This window comes from Macrobrachium rosenbergii, chromosome 8 (genome assembly GCF_040412425.1).
Source record: "Macrobrachium rosenbergii isolate ZJJX-2024 chromosome 8, ASM4041242v1, whole genome shotgun sequence".
Classification (NCBI taxonomy): Eukaryota; Metazoa; Arthropoda; class Malacostraca; order Decapoda; family Palaemonidae; genus Macrobrachium; species Macrobrachium rosenbergii.
In genome coordinates, this window is record NC_089748.1 from 80,465,664 (window position 1) to 80,490,288 (window position 24,625).

The window sequence follows — 24,625 nt, forward strand, 5'->3', positions numbered from 1 at the left end:
GATCAGGAGTAAGTGGTAAGGTAGTAGGGCTCAGGATGGGAGAAACAGAGGAATTGGAGGAGTAACAGCTCTATCATCCACTACATTAGGAAATGGGGCAGACTCTGTACTAGCCCTATTCTCAGCCCTAAGGGCTGCCTTCCTCTTTCTATCTCTTTCAAGCTTTTCTAAATGAGATTCTAAGGTCTTCCATTTTTTATTCCCCAATCCTGACACTCTAAGCAAGTATTATCCTTGCTAAATTCTTGCCTACATTTAGTGCATTTAGTATGAGAATCGTAAGAAAACTTCGTGAATCTAGTTTTACAACCCTCTGAACAGAAGCAAATACAGTATTAGACTAGCTAGAATCCGACATGTTAACTAAAGAAATTCCTAGAGTTAACCATAAAAAACAATCCAATAATGATTGAAAGCCACAACGACAACAAATTCTGAATACTTCACCACGATCGGACAAATTAAAAATCCGAAAAGCAATGAAGCAGCTGCGGAAAAACTTCCGATGTTGATCGGAAGCTGGCAGGAAAAGAATTGAGCTTTCTGCTAAGTTGTTTCTCTAGGTCCCAGATAGTGGGTGGGACTTTGTCACCTACACACAAACGATAAAGGCCACTGCGCAAATTTTGAATTTTTAAGCTGCTTATATAAAATTTGAAAATCATGGTAGTGCCCTTTTGTTTTGGTGTAGGTAGCTAGCCCCGCTCACTTTCAGGGAAGAATATGTACAACACAGATAAAGAGCTCAATTCGTTTGTGCCCTAAGTCCATGAGAGGGGAAGAGGGAGGGCTCCGATCATGTAATTATTTGGTAAGTACATACAGTATGAAACTTTGTTTTATCATAAAAATGTCATTTTTATATAAGTAACTTACCCAATGATTACATAGCTGAATCCCACATTGATAGGGGATGGGAAACATGGACATACACTACTAAAAAAACTAAGAGATGGAGATGAATTTGAAATAGAAAAAATTAGCTAGCATCGTGAAATGCTTGTTGGTAAGGGAGCTACAGCAGATAGATACTGCCTCTGGTCAGAGCTCCTCTTGACCTGTAGTGGCGTGGCAGTATAGCCAAGGGTTGCCTCTACTTGAGGAGCAAATAGCAGGTTGCCAAAGCTTACAGTCCAAGAAATATATATACAGGGTGTTTCAAAATTAGAGGCACCCCCTCTACAGCATAAACTAAAATTGATATGAACAAAAACAAAAGTTAATCAGAACAGGTATTTATTTAAGTTTCTCTCTGAGTATTTAATATTTTATGTGGCCTCCATCTGCCTGTACCACAGCCTGCATTCTTGAGGGTATGATTTCAGCAAATCACAAAAAGCTGAGACTCAAACTCCATTTCCTGAGCACTTCAGTTACCTCTCTTCGCAGGTTGTGAAAGGTATACCATCATAGTTCACTGTGCGTGCTTCAACACGATCCTTTAAGATACTACCAATGTTTTCACACACATTAAGGTCAGGGGAGCTACCTGGAAATTCACTTGACGAGAAGAAATTTATACCACTATTCCAAAGCAGCTCCTGTGTCTGAAGACACTCTTCGTTGGGCGAGTCGGTAGAGCTGTGGACTAGCACTCGTTAGGCCCGAGTTTGAGTCTCCGGCCGGCTGATGAAGTATTAGAGGAATTTATTTCTGGTGATAGAAATTCATTTCTCGCTATAATGTGGTTCGGATTCCACAATAAGCTGTAGGTCCCGTTGCTAAGTAACCAATTGGTTCTTAGCCACGTAAAATAAGTCTAATCCTTCGGGCCAGCCCTAGGAGAGCTGTTAATCAGCTCAGTGGTCTGGTAAAACTAAGATATACTTACTGTGTCTGAAGAGCCTCGAAACATGGTGCCTTATCATGCAAAAATGTGACTTCTTCAACAGATAACAAATTTTCAGGATCTTTGAGGAAAGCAAATACTCCACCAGTAAGCACAGTTTCTCTGAAGTACTTGCCATTCCCTGACTGTCTTTTTTCTTTGATGATCCACATTAACCGTTTGGCTGTGAAAAAGAGGAAAATTCCCAAACATTCAGGAAATTTCACAACTTGGTGACAGCACACGTCATCGCTGATATCATCCAACTTTGCAGCCCAAATGGTGTCATTATGATTTGGCTTCCTGACTGTGTAAATGAAGAATTCATCTGATGCAGCAACATGGAGAAAGTCAGCTTCATCCCAATCCTTAAGAAATGAACCACAAAACCATGCACGGTCTTCTCTCTGTTGCTGAGTGATGTTGGGCTTGCTGATAACATGAAATGGCTTGATACCAGATTTTTTCAACTCAAGATATACAGCACTATAACGTCTCTTCTTTCCCCTTTTTGTTTCTAGTTCAAGCGCAAATTTACGTAAAGACTTTCTTGGTCTACCCACTGCCTCAGCTATGATATCTTTTGATTCCTGAGAAAGGACTTCAGGCCTTCCAAGATTCTCACTCTTTTCGCGATGACAGTCATATGGATTTTTGTTCCAGTTTCTTTTAACAAAGGATTCATCTCTTTTAATGGATTTAGCTATCCAGGAATGTGAAATGAAGGATGCGCCAGCATCTCTGGCCTCTCTGAAGGTTATAGCCCAGGTTCAGTCAATCCATCTGATTTCCACCGAGTCGTTAGCCATGGCTGTATCTAACTCCGTCACTCAGTCCGAAAACACAAGAAATGTAAAATGAAAAATAGCTTAATAGAAACTTAAAACAATGTACTTGGAGATAGGCTATAGCAGAAAACTTCATAACTTTCCATTTGTTCTGTGTGGAGGGCTCTAATTTCAAACACACCAGTATACATATATATATATATATATATATATATATATATATATATATATATATATATATATATATATATATATATATATATATTTAATGCTTTGGGTGCATTGAAAACGATGTAAACTGCATTATTATTGAGTTTACATCAAAAAAACCTTCAAATTATGATTATTCTGCCGTTTTGGGGCCAGTACAACAAAAATTTGAAGAGATAATTGCATCTACACCACATATAAAAGAATCCAACCCAACGATAAAAAACAACATTGCCCCCAGACTTCCCAAGAAAAAACTCGACAATCCTTAATTGAGAGGGGATAGAGGATAAAGAAGGCATTCCTCCTATCCTTCGTCACCCAATACCATGCCAAAAGTGGAGAATGGGCCTAATGTACTGCACTGATCATACACTGTTTCTATAACACAAAAATAATGCATAGCGAACACCGACCTGCATCTCCAATATGTGGATTGCAAGATCGTGGAGAGTGAGAGATTACGTTTGAAGGTCAGCGAAGTGGTTACTGCCCTTATTTCATGGGCCTTTACTTCACATAAGGGGAGGATCCTCTTGAATTCTCAAGTGTGATTCAGAAAGCACATTCCTTAAAAAGACGGTTAAGGCATTCTTGGATAATGGACATGTGGGGTCCTTAACCGAACACCAGAGATTTCGGAATATAATCTTCAGTGCTCTTACTGGGCAAAACACTCTCTCCTGATCTGCTGGACCCAGGATATCCACCAAGCTCTTGACAGTAAACAAAGGTGGCCAGGGGTTGGAAGGATCTTCGTTTTTTGCCAAGAACCCTAAGGTCAGTGAGCATACTGCATTCCTTGAGAAAAACCTACCTTCTTATCAAGGGCTGGTAGTTCGCTAACTCTTTTAGCTGTGGCCAAGGAAATTAAAAATAAGGTTTTCCTTGTCAAATCCCTTAGAGAAGAGGAGTTCAAGGGCTCGAACGGAGGGCACAAAAGCCATTTAAGAACCACATCCAAGTTCCAGGTGATGGAGGTTGATTTTTCTTGTTTCGAGGTATCTAATGATTTTATCAAATCACTAATATCCTGATTTGCAGACAAGTCTATTCCCCTGTGCTTAAAAACTGAATTTAACATGGCCCTGTATCCTTTGATGGTGGATGTAGACAACCCCTTCAAAGACCTCAGAATGAGCAAAAAATCTGCAATTTGGGCTAAAATGGTTTTAGAAGATGAGATGTTACGCTCTCGACACCAGCTTCAAAAGGCTGCCTACTTTGCCTGGTAGACTGTAGCAGAAGATTGGCGCCTACAGTACATCTCACAATTGCTTCTGCAGCCTTTCTTGAAAAACCCTTTGCTCTGACAAGCCCCCTAACAGTCTGAAGCCTGTCAGAGCAAGAGTGGATAAGTCTTGGTGGAATCAGTGCAAATGAAGCTGTTTGAGAAGCTTTCTGTTCTGAGGTAATAACTTAGAAAATCTACAAGTAGGCCGAGAAGATCCAGGAACCATTCTTTCTGTGGCCAAAATGGAGCTACTAGAGTCATTGACGTATTGTTGTGAGTAATGAACTTCTTCAACACTTCCCTCACCATGTTGAATGGCAGGAAGGCGTAAACGTCTAAGTCCGACCAATCCTGCAGCATGGCATCTGTTGCCCATGCCTGAGGATCCTGATCTGGCGAACAAAACAGAGGGAGATGATGATTCCTTGACACTGCAAACAGGTCTACCAATGGCTTTCCCCATCGTTTCCATAGGTCGGTGCACACCTGTGGATTCAGTGTCCATTCCGTCAGTAGGACCTGTTTGCCGTGACTTAATTCATCCGCAAGGACGTTTAGCTTGCCCTGAATGAAGGGGGTCACAATGCTGATATGATTGTCCTGTGCCCATAAAAGGAAATCCTTGGCCGCTTTGTAAAGCGAGGAGTGAGTCCCCCCTTGATTCCTTCTGTAGGCCAGAGCGGCCATGCTGTCCAAATGGACTGCAACTGTCTCGTTGAAAGTTGCTACTGAGAAGATCTGTAGAGCCAGATGTATCGCCTTCAACTCCTTCACGTTTATATGTAAGTTCCTTTCGGCTGGAGACCATGTCCCAGAAACTTCCATGTTGTTTAGTAGGCGGCCCCCCCCGCCCCGCCAGATCTGACGCATCTGAGTACAGGCAGTCCCTGGCTAACAGTGGGTTCGGTTAATGGTGATCCAGTTTTATGGCGCTTGTCTAACGTCGAAAATCGCCGATTTCTGCTTATCGGCACTGCTAACTGAAAATCTGTGCTTTTTGGCTCCGATAAGCCCTGAAAATCAGCAATTTTCGGTTATCATCACACCCTCAGAACGGAAACCCTGCCGATAACCAGGGACTGCCTGTACAATGTTAGGCTGGGGCTTAGAGGGTGCAGTGACTTTCCTACTGAAAACCTGTCTTCTATCAACCATCACCAAAGGTCTTCCTTGATTTTGGGAGTGATGGGGAAGACAAACGAATCCAGAAGGGTCTTCCTGCGCCAACTGGCCTTTAGGAAGAACTGCAACACTCTGGTGTATAATCTCCCTAATGGTACAAACTTCTCAATGGATGCCAGTGTTCCTAAGAGACTCATCCATTTGTTGGACGAGCAGCACAGACGAGAGAGGATTGATCTTCATCCCCAAATTAAGAATCGATTGAGTGGGAACTAGTTGGGATTTCTTGAAGTTGATTAGAAGACCCAAATCGTGGGTGAGGTAGAGCATCTTCTGAAGTCCTTCATGCATTTGGATCTCAAGGGGGAGCGCAGGAGCCAGTCATCTAAGTACAGACATAGTACACTGATTTCCAAAAGGTGGAGCCATTCTGACAGAGGGGCGAGAACCTGAGTAAATACTTGAGGGGCTGTGGAGAGGCCACAGCACAGTGCCTGAAACTGGAAGACTCTGTCCTGGAAGACAAACCTCAGATACTTCCTGGAGTCCTGGTGTACTGGAACATGGAAGTATACATTACGCCTTTCAATAGTCACCATCCAGTCTCCCTCATGGATAGCTGACAGGACTGAATGGTTCGTTTCCATTCTGAACTTTGTTGTTTGAATGAAGAAGTTCAGAGCACTGACACCCAGGACAGGTCTCCATCCTCCTGATGACTTGGGGACGACAAACAGCCTCGAGTAGGGCTGAGACTTCTCAAGGCAGGCCTGAAAACCTCTCCAAGCCTATCAAGTAGGCTGTTAAGCTGATGGGCAAGGTTACAAAGGGAGGTTTCTCCCTGAAAGAGATCGCACAGCCCTCTTTTAGAACTTTTAAAAGCCAAGGCTCCACGTTCCTGGCCTTCCATTTGCCCGAAAAATGGACAAGCCTTGCTCCCACAGGGACATAGAGAACACAGTCCTCACCTGCGAGTGGTGGATTTGACAGCCGTCTTCTTACTGGGTCATACTGACCGGAGATTAGATCGTGGGCAGGATTGAAAGCGGCCTCCGCCACCTCAAAAGAGCTGCTGTGACAGTGGGGAGGCTGTCCTAACACTAGCAGTCGCCAAAGGTGCTCGTCCTGGTTCCCTAGTACGTTTGGTCGACTGCTATAGCAAATCTTGCGTAGGCTTCTTTTGAAATTCAGCTGTCACTTGTTCCAAGGTAGCTTGCAGAAACAAACTCATATGACCCAAAGGAGCGATCAGGAGGGACAATCTCTGAGAGGGAGTGACCCCTTTTGTGGTGAATCAACACCATAAGTCCCTCTTTTTAAGTATTCTTGTAGCAAAGATGGTTGCCAACGCCTGGGCGCCGTCTCTAACAGCTCTGTCGGCGCATGAGAGAACCCCTAGCCAGTCTGTAGCGAAGTTTTCCTGAAGAGTGGAGCAGTCTTCTATTTTCTTGGCCAAAGCCCCCATGGTCCAGTCCAGGAAGCTCAGGACCCAGAAGACCTTGAAGACATCTTTGATGAGATGGTCTAGTTCTGAAGCCATAAATAAACTCCCATGGAAGGAGCTCCTCCAGTGGCATAAGACAAAAACTTCTGTCTTATCAAATGAGAAGGAGTACAAAATCACACTTTTTTAAAGTAAATTGCATTTTTTCTAACTATACAAACCTGAGGTCCTTTACATTAGGAATTACTTTCAGTGAAGCAGGAAACGGCCGTTGAACTTTTAAAAAAGGTGGTTAGGCAGTTAACTACCGTCTGGTAGGCGGGGGTCCCGCCTGCCCGTATGCAAACATTCCAGTTTGCCTTTCGGCCCAGGTGTCAGCTTGAGGGGTGGCATGAGGTGAGCATGAAAACGTAATGTAAAGGACCTCAGGTTTGTATAGTTAGCAAAAATACAATTTACTTTAAAAAAACTGTGATTTGTTCTGACCTGATATACAAACCATTGGTCCTTTATATCAGGAAGACTCACTGGTTGGAGGGAGGACTCTGAGTGACTCTATGATCTGACTGGAGTTTGCTACACCTTGTGTTCCCTTCCTGGTCAACAGAGCAAGGAAAGGAAAACCTGCCTCTGACAAAGTGATCGGGTTTAGGAAATGAGAGATCAATTGTCAGACTTCTGGGCTTTTTCCTATGAATGAGGAAGATGTTATTTCATACAAAAATAGGCTAGGATGAACCTTAAAAAGTCGGCAACAGTAAGGCAAATACAAATACTGGGTTTGTCTTATTGGCACGGTCTCCTTCCTCTCCTTGCTAGAGGAAAGAGTAGGTTTGCCTCTATGATCCTGAAAGGAAACAGAACAGAAGCTCAGTGTATGCTTACCTGCATTGACCGCCAGATCCAGTATGTAACATCACATAAGCTCTCTGCCCACATGAAGAGAGCTGAAGGAAGAGAAGAAGGAGAGGCCAGTCACTCCCACACTCATTCTCACATCCACAACCGCACATCTTAGGCAAAATGCAACCCTGTCCTGTTAGAGGAGCCGGGTAAGCTACACAACTTGTTGAGCAGCACCACAGGTCCCAAGGAAAAGGTGTCCAAGAACTTGTGGGCAATATCCTGAAGGTATAAAGAAGTGAAAGTGGTCTGCTGAGACCACACCCTCGCTTTTAATACATGAGGAACCGACAGGTTCTTCCGGAATGCGAGGGTCGGACCAATGCTCCAGACTTCGTGAGCTCTCAGGCGGAAGGTACCGGAGTTATCTTCTCCAGCAGCGGAGTACAGTAATACCCCGAACTTGCGCAATTCGAGTTGCGCGAATTCACACACACAAAATTTTCATTGGAACCTAACTAATTATCATACACGAGTTTTTCACAGACACGCAAACATTTGCAAATACTGAGAAACCCTGCAAAAGTGTTTGTTTAATTTTTTATGCAATTTATAAGTTTTCAAGATTTTATGTGTAAATTAAATAACATTAAATAATAAAGGTAAAAATCTCTCTCTCTCTCTCTCTCTCTCTCTCTCTCTCTCTCTCTCTCTCTCTCTCTCTCTCTCTCTCTCTCTCTCTCTCTCTTACTGAGATAAGAGAATTTTTATGGTACATATATATGTTTATTTTTGTATGATAAATAATAAGTACTAATTTTCAAATATTAATAAGATTAAATAATAATAATAATAAAAATAATAATAATAATATAACTGTAATTACAAAATTAATATTATTTTAAACAAAAAAATTCTTCCCCTCATCTTTCGTAAGGAGCTCAAAGGCAAAAGCTGTCAGACATGTCGATTTAACATGGCAAGAAGGGGGAGTGTTGCTGATTAGGGGTCAAAGGTTTCTTACTAATTCTCTCTCTCTCTCTCTCTCTCTGTATCTGTAATAATTCATAAAAAATTTCACTCTTGTAAGAACAAATGTTATCTCTCTCTCCTGTAATGTTCATTTATTTATTATTCTTCTGTTTATATCTGCTATTCGTTTAAGAAGATTACTTCTTTATAGATGTTGATCTTTCTAACTTTGTTATGTAGTGGCGTACTTTTCCCAAGCAGGCTTTAAGAAGACACAATTGATTTTTCTTCTTCATTAGCACCAAAGAAATAACTTTAAAATAGAAGTACAAGGTGATATCCAGTACAAAATATAGGGTGAGTCAATGTGAGCATGTCTTCTTATATCAACCCACAAGTGGTGAGGCTTGCAACCTCACGCCTTCTTCTTTGTGCCTTAGCTGCTCCTTGTCTGCTCCTTCTCTGCTGTCTTTACTTCTCTTTTCTTATCTGCTGCTCCCCCATCAGAAATGGACTTCTTAAGGATTTTTTGAAGTCGATTGTCCAACACCCAGTAGGCGGGGATCTTGTTTCTGCCCCACCTTTGTTGACGCTTAATTGGTTGAAGTTATTTAAAGACTTCCTCTGGGTGTAATCAGAACAATTAACTCCTCCTTAGTAGGTGAAACTAATTAAGTCACCGGAATCTGGCTCGATTTGCATAGCTAAGCTTCACAAGTGAGGTTGTTTAACGATTTCGATGTGATTAACTTTTGCCAGTGCCGCGCCAATGTTTGGCTATGTATTCACGACACCTTTGCTTCGGTCGTCATTCCTTCAGCGATCACTACTCTCTCTCTCTCTCTCTCTCTCTCTCTCTCTCTCTCTCTCTCTCTCTCTCTCTCTCTCTCTCTCTCTCTCTTGTACGTAGTTAGCAAACCTACGTATTACTGTTTCTCTGTTATGTCTTTAACTCTAGAGTAGATAATTTTAAATTGATCTCATTTTACCTGTACCGTCTACAAACTGTATATGTGATGTTTTAAAACATAGAGACATACAGCATTTCAGAACAAAGAGAAAGAGACAGAATACAGAAGTTTTTGAAAACAAGGTAGAGAAGACTTCTAAGTTAAATATATCTGTTTAACCAGAACACTGAGCTGGCTAACAGCTCTCCTAGGGCTGGCCCGAAGGATTAGACTTATTTTTACGGAGGGAGAGAGAGAAATAGTATACAGTAAATGCGCCGTATTCGCGTTCTCATGATTCGCGGACTCACGCATTCGCAGGTTTCTCTGTGGAACATATCTAGCCATTATTCCCGGAAAATTCACCCATTCGCAGTATTTTTCACTAATTACTGTATTTTCATATAATTTTCGTGAATAAATGCACTTTTTGTGATAAAACTATTAAAATATTCAGGTATATGCATTTTTACAGGGTTTTTCTGTATTTAAACTATCAAAATGATATTTAATGATAAAATAAAGTTTGTTCATACTTACCTGGCAGATATATATAGCTGTATTCTCCAGAAGTCCGACAGAATTTCAAAATTCGCGGCTGCACGCAGTGGTGGGCAGGTGGTTAGTACCCATTCCCGCCGCTGGGAGGCTGGTATCAGGAACCATTCCCATTTCTATTCTGATTTTCTAAAGCCACTGACTCCTGAGGAGGAGGGAGGGCAATATGAATATATATATCTGCCAGGTAAGTATGAACAAACTTTATTTTATCATTAAAATATCATTTTGTTCATGAGACTTACCTGTCAGATATATATATAACTGAATACCACTTTGGAGGGTAGAGACAGCCAAGAATTAGGGAAAAACCAATTTATTGGTAAAATTATTTTGGTTCCTTATCTGATAGCGTAGCTGACTGAGTGGTTACTGTCACTCTAGTCTGCTTCTGCTTTACTAGAGACCCCAGCAAGGTAGTGACCTATATAGCTGGCGACTTCTAGATGATCTGTCAACGGGGGCATGACCATAATGTGACTAGATCATAGACCATACAAAGAGGACAAAAGAGCATTACTAACCACCTAACCAACACCTAAAGCATTAGTTTGCAAAGGATTGGGAAGACTGCCTCAATAGTCGACCCAACAACCATAAAACACAATTAAAAAGGATAGGATCAGAGTTACCCCTGTCTCCAAGGTTGCTGGAAGCAGCAATGTATGGTCCCAGCGAAAAGCAATTTTCGTATGCTACCTAAACATCTTGCCAAGAGTGTAAGGCAAACACCGAATTGCTTCGCCAAAATGTGGCACTGAGAATGTCACTGAGTACCATATTTTTCTGGAACGCCATGGGGTAGCAACTGCCCTCACCTCGTGAGCGTTAACTCTCAACAACTTGAAGTTGGAGTCGTCACAACTTGAAGTTGGAGTCGTCACAACTTGAGTTGGAGTCGTCACAACTAGTGTGCGTCCTTAATGGCGTTCTAATGAAGAATGCCAGTGCATTCTTCTGACATAGGTTTAACTGGTTGCCTCACAGAACACCATAAATTATCCGAGGGACCACGAGTGTCCTGGGTTCTTTAAGGTAGTACTTGAGAGCTCTAACCAGACATAGAACTCCCTCAGGTTCCTGTCAATAAGGTCTGCTAAACCTTTAATTTCAAAGTGTCTAGGCCAAGGGTTAGAAGGCCTTTCATTCTTAGCCAAGAACTTAGGGCTTAAAGAGTAGACAGCATCGTGTTCCTTGAAGCCCACATGACGGACCTTGAACTTCGCTCACTCTCTTACGCGTCGCCAGAGCCGTGAGGAATGCCGTTTTTCGAGTAACATCCTTAAGAGATGCAGAGTGGAGAGGCTCAAAAGGACTAAACATCAAAAACTTGAGCACTACGTCCGAGTTCCAAGCATTAAATTAGCTGAGGAACCTTGGACGTCTTGAAAGAGCTCATAAGATCGTGGAGGTCCTTATTGTCAGGCAAATCTAATCCTCTGTGTCTGAAAACAGTCAAAGCATGCTCGATAACACTTGATAGTCGGAACTGCTATATCGAGTTTTTCTCTTAAGTAAAGGAGAAAATCCGCAATCTGGCTCACAGTGATAGAGGAAGAGGAAAACCCTTCTTTCTACACCAACCCCTTGAAGGTTGCTCACTTCGCTAGATATATCCTGTTAGATGAAGAACTTCTGGCTCTAGCGATGGCCCGTGCCACCTGGCCAGAAAACCCCCTCACTCTGACCAATTTTCGATAGTCTGAATGCAGTCAGGTTCAGAGCGGGAGGTTTGATGATATCTCGTGAAGTGGGGTTTGTATGAGCAGGTCTGCTCTCATAGGAAGGGTTCTCGGAACGTCTACCAACCAGAAGAAAACTCCGAGAACCAGTGGTTCGAAGGCCAAGGCGTGGGATGAGAGTCATCCTGCGTCCCCTGTGAGGCCGTGAACTTGCGTATGACTTCCCCCAGAATTTTGAGCGGGAAAAGGCGTAAACATCTATTCCGTCAATCCCAGAGAAGAGCATCTATCGCAACTGCCCCGGGTCGAGTACAGGTAAGCAATATAGAGGAGCCTCGCTGTTCTTGAGGTCATGAAAAGATCCACAAGATGGCGACCCCAAAGTTTCAAAAATCTTGGCAAACCTCCTGATGAAGGGTCCATTCCTTCGGCAGGAGTTGATGGCGCCGACTGAGCATGTCTGCTCGAACAATTTCGACCCCTGCAACAAAACTTGTGAGAATCGAAATGTTGCGAGCATAGGCTCAAAGAAAAATCTCTCTTGCAAGGCTGAACAGGGAACAAGAGTGTGTTCCGCCTGTCTCTTGAGGTAATCCAATGCCGTGAGTGTTGTCCGAGTTTACTTGAACTACACGATTGCAAACTTGGACCTCGAAGAATTGGAGAGCTAAAAGATAGCCGCCAAATCTTTGATGTTGATGTTCCTCTCTCCAGGTTCCTAACACTTCCTCTCCCCTTAGAGTTGCCCCCCAACCTGTTGACGACCCGTCGGAAGAACAACACTAGGCCGGGTTCAGAAGCTTGAGGAGATCCCTTTCTGCAATTTCGTTGGATCGAGCCACCACTACAGATCCTCTTTTACAGAAGGAAGAATTCTCAATTCCTCTTTCAAGTCTTCCTTGCTTTGCCAGTTCTCAACAGAAAGAACTGAAGAGGCCTGAGATGCAGTCTCCCCAGGAAACAAACTTCTCCAGCGAGAAATGGTCCCCAGCAGACTCATTCATTCTCTCACCGAGCATGTTTCCTTCCCCAAGAAGGCCGAGACTTTTTCACATAGAAGTTGCCGTTCTTGCGACGGAGACGCTATAAAAGCCGCTGAATACATCTGAATTCCCAGACACAATGGATAGTGACGGGATCAGCTACGACTTTTCCACAGACCAGAAGTCCCAGGGACTCTCAAGTTGCATAGTCAACTGAAGGTCCTCCAGATACCTTAAGCCGGCGGCGCTCGAATCAACCAGTCGTCCAAGTAGAGAGATCTGGCGTGCGACAGGTGCAACTGCATCGCAACGTTCTTCATGAGAAGTGTAAACACCCTTGGAGCAAAAAGTGACGCCAACAGCATCTGGTGTTCCCAGGCGGTCACCCATCCAAGTACTGACCAGACCGCGTTGCTTAACTTCGCTGATCGGACGAGAAGCGGTGCTTTCAACGTGGTATGGCCGTTATGCGAGTCCAAAGCAGAGAGCCCTGAACTGGAACGTTTAGTCCCCAAGAAAACCTGAGATACTTCATCGAACATGGATGAATTGGGGCGTGAAGATAAGTATCTTGGAGATCCAAAGATACCATCCAATCCCCGGGATGAAGGGCTCCTAGTATTGACTGCGAGGTCTCCATCTTGAACTTTTCCTTCCGGACCAAGTTGTTCGGCCTGTTGACGTCCAAGACGGGTCTCCAGCCTACTGAAAGTTTTGGGACTAGAAACAATCTGTAGTAAAATCCCAGGGGACTGCGAGTCCAAGACCTATTCCACTGCTCTCCGCTAGAGCATCTGTTCGAGCAGGTCAAACAGAATATTCTGTTAGACAGGATGGCAACTGGGAAACAAAAAACAAAGGAGGAGGAGACAGGAAGGGAATCAAGTAACCTCTCTCTAACAGTAGGAGGGACCAAACGTCTGTCCCTCTCTCTCTCCAGGCTTGTGCAAAATGAAGCCTGGTTGCTAATGGTGTCTGGAGATGAAAGGACTCACTTGCTACCTCTCTTGGAAGTGACATTCCTTTCGGGAAAAACTCTCCCTTGTGGTGCGGGTCTCGTGTTGCTTCCCATGGAAGCCCCTTCAGAAAAGGCTGCTTCTTCTTAGCCAACTGAGGAAAAGAAGACGGAGATGATGGGAATGCCAAGGACGTTTAGAAGACCTGGAAAGGAGGTCTTGGGTTGCCTTTTCTTGAAGGCTAGCAGCAATATTCTTAACCAAAGTCTGGGGAAGAGATGGCTAATGAGAAAGGAAAAACTGCAGCTCTCCCTTCTGCGCTGGTGAAAACAGACTTCACCGAAAATAGCAAAACAATGCTCTCTTTTTCAAAAGGACCGGCCAAAACTGAGACGCAAGTTCTTAGAGCCATCTCTGACTGACCTTGTCCATGCACACTGAGTACACTGGACAGCTCCCCCAGACTAATGGAAACCGGATTAGTAGCCTTGTGTTCAAAACTTCAGACACCAGTCCAAGAAGTTAAAGACCTCAATAGTCTTGAAGAGGCCTTTAAAATGGTGGTCCATCTCAGTCAGAGTCCAAGACACCTTAAAAGAAGACAAGTGGGATCTTCAAGAGGCGTCGACAAGGATTGCAAAAGTCCCCTTGAGAAGTCAAGGGAATTTTAAGCCAATGTGCTCCTGTCTCATACCAAATGCCTGCTTTGTCGGACAAACGTGAAGGAGGCAAGCGAAAGAAGTCTTTCCTTGATTTCTGGCAGCCATCAATCCTGGACTTTCTTGAATGCCTTTTTGGTAGATAAAGACTTCCCTCATCTTGAGAAAGCCAGAGTCCTTCTCGCAAGACAAAGACAACTGCGAAGGTGGAGAGAGAGGAGCCGAAGGTTGAAAAGTCTCAGGAAACAGATCCTTAAGTAAAATAGCCAGTCTGATAATCAGAGGAAGGAGAAGACGAAAGATGTTTCTCTTCATCCAAAGGCTGTGACGAAAGAGGATGTTCTTCCCCAGCTGGCGGGTCTTGATTGAAAGAAGTTCCGATTCGCCCGATCGTAAGCGGGAACTCCCGTGTCATCAGCGATTTGAAGAAGTCGTGGCTAAATTGTGAAGGACATCAGAAGTTGAAGCGGGTAGTTGTGCGTCATGATGTACAACAGGAGCAGCGTCAACACAAGAAGACTTTGAAGCTATCGGCGAGGCGAGCGCTGGGCGTCATGGCGTGGCGCGCGAGAGGCTCCGTGGCAAGACACGAAGAAGAGTTTCTGGCGTGGCGCGCCCGGCGTCATGGCTGGCGCGCGCCGGCGTCAAGGTGAGGAGCGTGAAGCGTGAGAAGCGCGCGAAGAGCAAGGCGCTCTCTGGCGCGTGTCAAGAGAAAAGTCCAACACCTCAACTCGGGAAGACGATTAGAAGCCACTAAATACTCTCTCTAGACGACAGAAGCCCCAAAACATCTAGCAGGCGAGGAAGACGAAGCAGGAGACGAAGGTGAAGGTCTGTACCTCTTAGCAGGCAGTTTCAATCTTGAAAGGTTCATGAGCATCCAGCTGTTGTTGCAAACCCAACAAAATCTGACGCGTTGGAGAAGCAACTCTCTCGGGAGAAGGGCTGAACCTGAGAGAAGGAGAGGGGGGAGAGGCGTATACTTCCTTCTCACAGGGGAAGAAGCTCTAGCCCTTGCCTTAGCGTGACAGGGGGGGTCGAGTAGCGTCATCATCCGAAAAACACTTTATTCTCTTCTGCGGAGGAATATCCAAACAACTTTCCGGGAAGAGCACAAACGTCTAGAGGAAGAGGCGTGGGCGTCCCTCTCCTCTAAGCTTCTCTTAAGAGGGCGAGAGTCCAACCGAGCTCCAACCCGAGGCGGGGAGGGCGTGTCGGAGGGCGAGAGCAATCCTTCAGGATGCGTGCCTGTGCACGATCCCTGGCAGCCTGGGTGGCGTCATCAGGACCTGCCGAAGGGACGCCAGATCGGTGGGAAGCCCCGTAACCCTCATGCGACTTCGACATGCCCCTCCCTGGTCCTGGGAGTTCGACAGAGGTCCAGGCCTAGAGGCATTATAGGGCCGATCTGACGCCCCCTCCACAACACTAGGGGCACTAGCACTAACACTTTGCGTTTGAATTGCATTCACTTTAGTTTCAAGAGCACGCATTGACTCAACACGAGCCAGGGTATTACATACTACAGGGTTAGTACTAATATTTACTACAGGGTTACTAGTAGGAGAAAAAACCTGACTGTCCATCTAAGGATGCACTCTGGGAGGAAGATCTCCTCAACCTATCACGCTCCAATTTAAGCATATAGGCTTCATATATCTTCCACTCACCCTCAGATAATCCTCACTTTCATTATACCGATTATCATAGCATTGAATACCCTTACATATCATACATAAAGTGTGAGGAACTATCAAAGTCTCCGATAGCCTCACCTTACATTCACCCAAGCTACAGACTCGATAGCTAGAGGTAAGACATCTTAATTATAAGAAAAGTCAAAAGCAAAATCAAAACGATCCACAAAGAGCGTATGCCAAGTCACAGATCAGTCGAATACCAAAAACAACCAAAATACTTAAGTGACAACAAGTTTCCGAAATCCAAATGGCGGAGGAACTGACAACAGGTGTTGACAGTCCGGCGACAGAGAAAATCTGAATAGAAAATGGGAATGGTTCCTGATACCTGCCTCCCAGTGGCGGGAATGGGTACTAACCACCTGCCCGGCCACTGCGTGTGCCGCGAATTTTGAAATTCTGTCGGACTTCGGAGAATACAGCTATATATATATCTGACAGGTAAGTCTCATGAACAAAATGGGCAGTTCTAAGTGTTTTTAGAGGGGTTTTAAGTATTCACGGATTTTAGCTATTTGCGGGGGGGTGTGGGATGCATCCCCCGCGAATACAGGGGGTTCACTGTACAGTATATTGTGTCGGAACAATATCACTTTCATATAAGTACCTTACCAAGTAATTACACAGCTGAATCCCACATTGAAAGAAGGGTGGGTAACAAACATACAGTAAACCCCCGATATTCGCGGGGGATGCGTACCGCAACCCCCCACGAATAGCTAAAATCCGCGAATACTTTAAACCCCTCTAAAAACACTAAGAACTACCTATTTTGATAGTTTAAACACAAGAAAAACCCTCTAAAAATACTTATACCTGAGTTTTTTAATAGTTTTATCACAAAAAGTGCATTTAGTCATGAAAATGATATGAAAATACAGTAATTAGTGAATATTTCTCAGTGAAAATATCACAAATGGGAGAATTTTCTGCGAATAATGGGTAGATACGTTCCACAGAGAAATCTGCGAATTGTGAGAACGCGAATACAGGGGTTTACTGTATTCTACTTCAAAACATTAAGGCATGGTAATGACTCTGAAACAGAAAAATTGCTAGCACTGAAACGATGCTTCTTGTTTCCTTGCTTGGTAAGACAGTTGTTGCAGGTGAATACTGCCTCTGTTTTGTGCTCAACTTAACCTGTTGTGGCTTGGCGGTAAAGCCATGGGGCGCCTCTACTTAAGTGGGAGCTTTGCAGCGAAGGATAGGACCGATGGCTAGCAAAGCATATGTAAATGCCCTTGCGCTGAGCACAGTACCAATATAAAAAAACAACCAAACAACACTGTCACCTACACCGAGACATGACCACAACCCATCCACTCAGACTGGTGGGTACTCCAGGTACATTGTACCCCCAGGCTCTCCAAGGCTCGACGTCTTACTTCAAGGCAAAGAGATAGAAGGAAAAGAAGAGAGCCTCCTATGCTTCATCCCCTAATACCATGCCGGTCCCTGATAATGGTCCCAAGGTACTGCAATTTTCAAACACTGTTTCAACTTCTTTCAAATAGTGAGATGTGGAGGTCAATTGCACTTCCAGTAGGTTGACTGCAGATTGGAAGTGAGGGACATATTGTGCCTGAAAGCTAACAAGGTAGCAACTGATCAGACGTCATTATTATTATCATTAGAATAGCTTACCCAGACCACTGAGCTGATTAACAGCTCTCATAGGGATGTCCCAAGGGATTAAAATGAAATGGAGTACCAGGTCTAAGCCATAGGCTAAGCACTGGGACTCAATGACGAATGAATAGTGAAATTTCTAAAATATGCACAAAGGCATATGCTTCCACACTAGAACACATGCACACATTAAATATATTTATTCATGTTTCATCTGTACAATTAAAAAATAAATAAAACTGAGTACAGTAATGATAACATTTTGAATAACTGACGGTTTGTTAAAATTTGGATTTTTTTTATATTAGTTGCCCTGTGGGATTTTGTATTTTCATAAATTACTTTTTATACTTTATCAATTTACATTTCCTGATGAATATTAAAACTGAGTCAATTGAAAATGTTGCAGACTCTGATAAAACTTCACCAATCGATCCATTTCCAAAAGTTGATAACTGATGTTGGTTGTATTTTGGGCGTTCGCATAACATGTTTAACTGTTACTATTACTTTGCATTCTGAGCATTCAGGAGCTGGTTCATGTAGGCTACTCATTCAGTGTCCATGTGTCAGACGAGTATGAGCTATTCAGAGATGTGTTAGAATTACTTGCGCATGTCTCTTTCTTTGGTATGATGAACTCCATTTTTTAACTCCAGGTTTTATTTCATTCAACTTATTATTTCTAGGTTTTTCATTCCATTTATTTTGCCATTTGTTTATAATGCCTGCTTTTATGTGTGTTATATAATTGTTGACTGGGATATTTACATTAGATTGTGTCACATGGGCTGCTTCTTCAGCTGCTTTATCAGCCTCTTCATTGCTCTTAATCCCTACATGGGCAGGGATCCAGCATATCTCTATATTTTTCCCATTATTATATAACTTAGGGAGTAATAAATTTATCTGTTGCACATTATTTTTGGGTTTGTAATTCTGAATGGCACATCATGAGCTTTCACTTTGAAAGTAGGCAAAAGAGTCCTCCTGAATCCAAGAATGTGCCTCAGAAATCAAGTCTCTCAGATAGAACGACAGTGTGTTCTTAGTAAGAGGGTGAGAAGGGTCCTTAACAGAACACCAGGGGTTGTTGGATGACCTCTGATCTTCTCGGTCCTACTCAGATAATACCTTAAGGTTCTAATGGGGCAAAGAACCCTTCTGTCTTCTTCTTCTTCTTCTTCTTCTTCTGGGTCAAGGATTTCCATTAAACTCTTAATGATGAAGGAACGGGGCCAGGGCTTGGAGAGTCCTCATTCTTGGCTAGGAAAACTGAGGGTAAAGGAGCAAACTGAGTCTCCTTGGGTGAATCCTACCCTCTTATCGATGGCCTGAAGCTCACTGACACATTTGGCAGTAGTCAAAGAGACAGAAAAGTCTTCCGAGTGAGATCCCTTAAAGAAGCAGATTGAAGGGGATTGAACGAGAGGCCTGTTAGCCACTTCAGTACTGCGTCTAAGTTCCAAGAGACTGAGTCGATTTTTTCTGCTTGGACGAGTTGAAAGACTTGATGAGGTCACTAAGATCCGGGGTTTGAAGGCAGATCCAGACCCCTATGCTTAAAAACAAAGATAAGCATGACTTGATTCCCCTTACTGGTGGAGGACAACAAATGCCTAGAGGTCCTCAGATAAAGGAGGAACTCTGCAATCTGCATCAGAGATGTCTCAGAAGAGACATTATGTCTGCTACACCATTTATGGAAGACTGCCCACTTGGCCTGGTAGATGAGGCAAGAAGACTACCTGGAAGTATGTCTTGCACATCCAAGGTGGATGACAGGACTGTCTAGTTCGTCTCCATTTTGAACTTTGTTTTCTGTACGAAGAGAAACAGGGAATTGCCGGCCATGCAGACTCGCTGACAACCATGCGGACTTGCAGACAACTGCGCAGACTCGCAGACAACCATGCGGACTCTCTGACAACTTTGTGGACTTGCAGATATCAGCGCAGACTTGACGTCTTATGTGGACTTGATAACGCTTTGCACAAACTCAATGACATCTCGTACAGACCAAAGGCATATGCAGAACTGTACATGGACTCGATGCCTTGTGGAATTTGATAGACTAAAGGGCAAGAGTGAATATCTGGCAAGCTTAGAATAAGCTTGAAAAAGTCCAGAAAACCCACAAAAGCCTAGGCATGGGCATAACAGTGGCCTTGTCAAAAATCACAATTTTTAAAAGTAAATTGTATTTTTCCTAACTATACAAACCTGAGGTCCTTTACATTAGGATTACTTTCAAGCGTAGGCTGGAAACGGCCGTTGAACTTCAAACAAGGTGGCTAGGCAGTTAACTACCGTCCGGGAGCCGGGAGTACCGCCTGCCCGGATGTAAACATCCCAATTTGCCTTCGGCCCAGGTATCAGATTGAGGGGTGGCATGAGGTGAGCATAAAATGTAAAGGACCTCAGGTTTGTATAGTTAGGAAAAATACAACTTACTTTTAAAAACTGTGATTTGTTCCGACACAATATACAAACCCTCGGTCCTTTATATTAGGAGATTTACTGGTTGGAGGGAGGAATCTGAGTGAGGCTCCTAAACTGACTGGAGTTCATCACCTTGTCTTCCCTTCCAGGTCGATAGAGCAAGGAAGGAAAAAACTGCCTCTGACAAAATGATTGGGTTGTAAGAAATGCGGGATCAGTTGTCAGACTTCTGGGTTCCTTTGCATGAAAGAGGAAACGTCAGTTCGTGCAAAGTAGGCTAGGAAGAACTTGGAGTCGCATGACATAAAGGCAATCACAAGCATTGGGTTTGTCTTATAGTCATGGTCTCCCTCCCCTCCTTGCAAGGAGAAGGAGTGGGGTTGCTTCTATCAACCTGAACGGAAAATAGAACGGGAGCCCCAGTTGGGTACTTACCTGCATCGAATGCCCGATCCAGCATGTAACGGCACGTCCGCTCCCTGCCCATGGGAGGAGAGCCAGGATGGGGAGGAAGAAGAGAGGCCAGTCATTCCACATTCATGCTCCCAATCACAACTGTACATCTTAGGCGAGATGCAACCTGTTCTGTTAGAGGAGCCGGGTAAGCTACACAACTTGTTGAGCAGCCACCACAGGACCCAAGGAAAAAGTGTCCAAGGACTTGTGAGCAACATCCCGGAGGTAGAAGGAGGTGAAGGTAGTCTGTTGGGACCACATGCCTGCCTTCAGCACCTGCACAACCGACATGTTCTTCCGGAATGCGAGGGACGGACCAATGCTGCGGACTTCGTGAGCTCGTGGACGAAGCATACCGGTGTCATCTTCTCCTGCAGCAGAATACGCTTTCCTTATTGTCTCACGAAGCCAGAAGAAGATGGTGTTCTTGGACACTTCTTTCTTGGTCAAGCCAATACTAACGAAGAGTCGTTGACACTCAGGCAGGAGACGTCAAGTCCTCTTCAGATAGGGCAGCAGCACTCTAACAGGACACAGTAACATCTTGTCTGATTCATTACCTACAAAGTCCTCTAGGGAGGGGATTGTGAAGGACTCGAACCATGCATCAGGGACCGTAGGATTCTGAGTCTTCGCTACGAAATCCAGGACGAAATCAAGCGTAACTGATCCCCATCCCCTCGAGTGTTTAACATCGAAGGAAAGTCCGTATAGTTCGCCAACTCTCTTCGCCGATGCCAGGGCCAGCAGGAAGACGGTCTTGAAGGTCAGATCCCTGTCTGAAGACTCTCAGAAAGGCTCGTACAGTGCACGAGTCAGGCTCCTTAGAATGACAGTCACATCCCATGCAGGGGGCCTGAGATCCCTGGTTGGGCAAGACCTTTCAAAGCTTCTCATTAGTAGGGAAATCTCGAAGGAAGAAGAGATGTCTACTCCTTTCAGCCACAAGATGAGGCCGAGTGCAGCACGGTAGCCTTTCACAACTGAAAAGGAGAGAAGCTTCTCTCGGCGAAGGAAGACGAGGAAGTCTGTGACCTGCTGAATAGTAGCTCCGACAGGAGAGATACCCCATTGACGACACCAACCGCAGAAGACAGACCACTTTCCCTGGTATACCGCTGTGGAGGATCGTCTGAGGTACCCTGCCATCTCTGTTGCTGCGAGACGCGAAAAGCCTCTCACTCGCAAGAGATGGTGGATAACCTCCAGCCGTGAAGACACAGGGACTGCACTGCCTGATGATACCGCTCCACATGGGGTTGACACAGCAGGTTGGGCCACTGGGGAATCTCTCTTGGCACCTCGGAGAGGAGAGGTAGCAGGTCAGGATACCAAACAGCCTGCAGCCATTTGGGTGCAACCAGAATCATCCTGAGATTCGGAGTGATCATCGCTCAGCTGATCACTCAGCGAATCAGACAGAACGGAGGAAAGGGGTACACGTCGAGGTTGTCCCACAGGTGCTGGAACACATCCTCCGCAGCGGCCCATGGGTCCGGCACGACCGAACAGAAGACCTGGAGTTTTCTGTTGTGCCGGGGGGTGAACAGGTTGATGGCTGGATGCCCCCACAGGTCGAACAGCCTTTCCTTCACTTCCAAGTGAAGGGACCATTCGGTTCCTATCACTTGATTCTGGCGGCTGAGCTTGTCTACCACGACATTCCTCTTGCCTGGAATGTACCTGGCTGACAGCTCTACCGAGTGAGCCACAGCCCACTCGTGCACCTGCATTGTCAACTGGTGGAGCAGGAGGGACACTAGGCGGCCCCCTGCTTGTTGACGTATGCCACTACCGTGGTATTGTCGCTCATCAGTACCATGGAGTGTCCCATCACTCGATCCCAGAACTCTTGGAGAGCCAGGAAGGCTGCCTTGAGTTCCAGGATGTTGATGTGAAGGCGCTTGTCATCTCGGTGCCACACTCCTGAAGTCAGCAACTCCTCCAGGTGTGCGCCCCATCCCTCGGTCGATGCATCTGAGAACAGCAGCATGTCCGGAGGGGGAGTATGCAGGATACTCCTATCAAAGAGGTTCCTGTCGTCCATCCACCAGCGAAGGTCATCCCTCACCTCCTCAGAAAGAGGAATGAGGAAGGACTGGGGGTCTCGGGGCTGGGACCAATACTCCTTTAGTCTCCATTGTAGAGACTGCAGGTAAAGACGCCCATGAGGTACTAGCTTCTCCAGCGACAACAGGTGACCGATGACGACTTGCCACTGCTGGGCTGGCTGCTCCTGTCATGACAGGAACAGCTGTGCTGCCTGCCTGAACCTGCTGATACGAGAGTCCGAGGGAAAGACTTTCGCTGCCACCGAGTCTATCAGCATGACCAGGTACTTTATCCTCTGCTTGGGGATGAGATCTGACTTCTCGAGATTCACCAGGATCCCAAGATCGTGGCAAAACTTGAGGAGCTGACCCCTGTCCTGTAGCAACTGCGAGCGGGAGCTCGCCAGGACCAGCCAGCCGTCAAGATACCTTGGTAGACATGTCCCGTGCGAGTGGGCTCAAGCTGGCACGAGCAAGAAGACTCTTGTGAACACCTGGGGAGCAGTCGAGAGCCCGAAGCAAACTGTCCTGAATTGGAAGACCGTCTCCCCGAGGACAAAGCGGAGGTACTTGCGAGAGGACAGATGAATGTGTATTTGGAAATACACATCCTTCAAGTCCACCGTGAGCATGAAGTTGTTCTCCCTGATGGAAGCAAGCACGGATCGCGCTGTTTCCATTGTGAACCGAGTCTGGCGAACGAAACGGTTCAAGGGAGAGAGATCTATGACCAGTCTCCATCCCCCTGAGGCTTTCTGTATGAGAAAGATACGGCTGTAAAAGCCTGGAGACTGGTCCGACACGACTTCCACAGCACCCTTGCTCAGCATGGCTTGCACTCCTGGCTGTAGTGCGGTGCCCTTGGAGTTCCTTGGATGTACGTGCAGAGATGGACCAGAGAGTAGGTGAGGGGAGGCCGAGGCTTCCCTGCCCGTGGGAAGAGAGCTTAGGATAGGGAGAAGGAAAAGAGGCCAGTCACTCAACAAACATCTCCCCAATCCTTACCGTACAACATAGGCGAGATGCAACCTGTCCCGTTAGGGGCTGGATAAGCTACACAACTTGTTGAGCAGCCACCACAGGACCCAAGGAAAAAGTGTCCAGGACTTGTGTGCAACATCCCGGAGGTAGAAGGAAGTGAAGGTAGTCTGTCGGGACCACACACCTGCCTTCAGTACCTGTGGTACCGACATATTCTTCCCGAATGCGAGGATGGACCAATGCTGCGGACCTCGTGAGCTCTCGGACAGCGTGCGGTGTCGTCTTCTCCTGCAGCAGAAATGCGCTCTCCTTATTGTCTCACGAAGCCAAAAGAGATGGTGTTCTTGGACACTTCTTTCTTGGTCGAGCCGATGCCTGCTAACGAAGAGTCGTCGACACTCAGGCCGGAGGTGCCGAGTCTTCTTCAGATAGCGCTGCAGCACCTAACAGGACACAGTAGCATCTCGTCTGGATCATTATCTCACGAAGTCCTCTAGGGGAGGGGATCGTGAAGGACTCGAACCATGCGTCAGGGACCGAAGGATTCTGAGTCTTCGCCACGAAATCCGGGATGAAATCGGCGTAACTGATCCCCATCCCCTTGAGTGTTTTACATCAAAGGAAAGTCCATGAAGTTCGCCAACTCTCTTCGCTGACGCCAGGGCAAGCAAGAAAAACGGTCTTGAGGGTCAGATCCCTGTCTGACGACTCTCTTAAAGGCTCGTAAGGTGCACGAGTCAGGCTCCTTAGTACGAGAGTCACATCACGCAGGGGCCTGAGATCCCTGGGTGGGCAAGACCGTTCGAAGCTTCTCATGAGTAGAGAAATCTCGAAAGAGGAAGAGATGTCTACTCCTTTCAGCCGCAAGACTAGGCCGTGCGCGCGGTAGCCTTTACTGCTGAAATGGAGAGAAGCTTCTCTGAAGGGAAGACGAGGAAGTCTGTGACCTGCTGAACAGTAGCTCTGACCGGAGAGATACCCTTCGGCGACACCAACCACAGAAGACGGACCACTTTCCCTGGTATACCGCTGCGGAGGATCTTCTGAGGTATCCTGCCATCTCTGTTGCTGCCAGCGAGAAAAGCCTCTCGCTCGCAAGAGATGGTGGATAACCTCCAGCCGTGAAGACACAGG

The 24,625-nt window shown here is 45.5% G+C and overlaps 1 protein-coding gene and 1 pseudogene across 1 annotated transcript in view; both read right to left on the reverse strand.

Annotated features, from left to right (window-relative positions):
* The window catches only part of LOC136841199 (uncharacterized), a 272,290-nt gene that overhangs the window by 239,566 nt on the left and 8,099 nt on the right, over positions 1–24,625 (reverse strand). The gene's annotated exons all lie outside the window — the stretch shown is intronic.
* Positions 12,968–13,084, reverse strand: LOC136841319 (5S ribosomal RNA; annotated as a pseudogene).